Here is a 3,178-nt window from a genome sequence, read left to right as displayed (position 1 = left end):
ATGGACCTATTGGAACAGTAAAACAATAAATTAAACACAGGTTCATGTTCAGTATTCCATTATAAACTCGTGAATGGGTGACCTCGGAGGTTTCTACAGGTTTAAACAAAAAAAAACTTAAACTTGCACAATCAAAACATCGCAAGCAATTTGATTAATTATTATTATTTTTTTTAATGTAGTGATATTTAAATGTAAATACTATTTTCACAATGCTTTCATTATGAGGGCGGCTGTTAATGTGCTCAAAAGTTTCCAAAATGAGCGGGCCTGGCTGGGGCAAGTATACCACAATCGCCTCGCCCCCAAACACTACAACCAAAACGATCGTAACAATCGTTCTCAATTGTACAGTATGTCCAAAGAAGACTACAATTCTAAAAGGTATTGACAATATCGACCCAAGCCTTTTTCGACCAGAAAAAATAAAATTAACAAGGCCCAGGGGTCACAAATGGAGATTAGACAAAGGGGCATTCACAACAGAAAACAGGAGGCACTTTTTTACAGAGAATTGTGAGGCTCTGCAACCAACTCCCCAGCAATGTTGTTGAAGCGGACACCCTGGGATCCTTCAAGAAGATGTATAATGAGATTCTGGGATCAATAAGCTGCTAACAACCAAACGAGCAAGATGGGCCGAATGGCCTCCTCTCGTTTGTAAACTAGTCAGCAAAAAAACGTTTTCACCTTGTGAAAAGATTTACACACGACTCCATGTGTGGGACCTACAAATGTTGTATTAGTAGAACTAATTTGGCCAACGAATACTGAAATGGGTTTATAACAAATTAAAAAAACACAACATGTGGGTCCTCAAACATCGACTTTTGTCATCACCAATATATTAAATAAGATGCTATTAGTCTATGGCGTGTAAATATGGGCATTCTCCACACAGCACCATGAAGACGTCGAATCTGTCTCCATGTTGTAAGACGATAAGCTTTGCTTAAATTTAGTCACCAGATGTATGCAAAATCGCCTTGCTGTCTCATGCAAATTGCATTTATGTTTTATTTTTTTAAATTTTTATATTAGTTAATTTATTTGCATTAAAAAAAAACAATTACTCTTACATACATTTTGCTTCAGTTATTTGTGTTCTAAATGGACACGTACTATATTTTAAGCAAACTATCAAAAACTAACTTCAACGAAATACTAATTTAAACAGAGAAGAATCATACCTACTAGGAGGACCGCCGAACCGGCTCCTGTTTAGACGTGGGTGGAAAGACCGACAAAACTTCAGACCTAAGTAAACGCGAAAGGAACGGCGGGAACGTAACACGTGGGAAACTCGTGCTTCGTATTTTTTTTATTTTGTGTAAGTGAGGTAATTTATTTTACCTCACTAGATTTCAGTGTTAATTGATATATATTTATACAGACACACATACATATACATATATTATATATATATATATATATATATATATATATATATATATATATATATATATATTATAATATATAAGGTATAATGTTTGGGGTTGCAAACCGCCGTTCCGTGCAGTTTTAAACGCATTCAAGTAACTAACTTTTTTATTTTATTAAACGGAACATTTGTGTCACAGCGCATAATGCATTCTGGGGAGTGTAGTGTATTGGAGAATTGAACACGTGGAAATTTCATTTGCTGTACAGTTTTATATGTGTTCTTTTGTACTGAATTGTATGTATGTTCGTAAATTCTCTGCTTGACAGTTACATCAGATTATAACGACCAAAGGGTCTTTATTCAGTTATGTTTGAAGACGAAAAAACGCGCTATTGCACAGGTAAACGAATGGGGTTAACACTTTGTGGTGCTATGGCAAGTAGTTTTTACATTTAATCCTTAACTTTTGCCATATTGTTTACATGTGGAATTTGAAAGTCGCGGGCTGGAATGTGCATAAACACCCATACTCTAACATGGTTGTTTTGAGCTTGTTTTGCAAGGCAGTGCCGGTTTTTTTTTTTTCTAGAGAGACTTGGCAACACTGCTTGCAGCCCGTTCCTGGCACTGAATCTGTAGGGAGTTACGGGAATTGGGTTTACTGGGAGGCTTTCGCAGCGATTGGTCGATCGCTCCATGAGGTTCATGTCAGGTGACTGGTCATGATTGCAGAGTTGTGAATGATGCCACGATTGTTTATGTTTGGTTGCAGGTGTGGTGTAAACTGGGGCACCGGCTTCCTTTAAAACACTGCCCTCTTTGGATAGATGACCATTGGCATAGATAGGCAAAACTCCTCTTGCGAATATTGCTGTTTCGGGCAGAAGTTACCGTGCCTTTGCATCCCGAACTGCCCACCTACAGCAAAGGCAGAACGAGAGTCACGACATCACAACTGCCATGGCCTGGCCAATCACTGGACACGAACCGCATTGATGAGCACGTGTGGGCTAGCCTCGACCGAGCCTTACGAAGGCGTCCCCTGGTAAACACACTTCCAGGTGTTATGCCAAATAGTGTCATCGGAAGAAAAGTGTCTCATTTGTAGTCAAGCGATCTGTCAAATTAATTTGCGCGTTTGCAATCATCTTGTCTGCCAAAAAGGGTCGTATTTCAATGGTTTTGGTCCGAATGTACATCCTTAATACTGGTATATGAACTTGTTGTTGTATCTCAATCTTCATATAGCTTGACTTGACTTTTTTTTTTTTTTTAAATAAAAAATATATTTCTAAAATAGGGTCTGTGAGAACTATTTTTGCGTCCTCAGCATATGATTTACACATATTGCAAAGTGAATGGAGACGGTATTCTGCTCTGCTACAATAATACACAGTAATTTGCAGTACGATGTTCTCTGATCTTGTAATACAATTAAAATATCAAATCAATACGGTTATACAATATTTTGGGCATTATTACTTTATTATTACAATTTTATACAGTATTTGGCAACTAGAGTCCCAAATCCTGCGAGGAGACAGTATTTGGCAGAGACAGTATTTAGCACAACACCGGGACTCCCTACAGATTTTGTGCCAGCAATGAGCTGCAATCCCGCAAACCAGAACGGCCGATTTCGTCCACGAAGAGAGTTGCAGAGGCAAAGCGCACCGAACCCCACTCTCATATTTTGCCAGTGCTACACATGGTTCCAGAACAAACAATGTTCGTTCTTATGTCAGTGACGTATCTGTACACAGTACATGCTGCATTTGCACTGCTGGGCTGGTC

Source organism: Polyodon spathula, chromosome 1, assembly GCF_017654505.1.
Source record: "Polyodon spathula isolate WHYD16114869_AA chromosome 1, ASM1765450v1, whole genome shotgun sequence".
NCBI classification, from domain to species: domain Eukaryota; kingdom Metazoa; phylum Chordata; class Actinopteri; order Acipenseriformes; family Polyodontidae; genus Polyodon; species Polyodon spathula.
The sequence above is the reverse complement of the archived record's forward strand: the minus strand, read 5'-3'. Positions refer to the sequence as shown.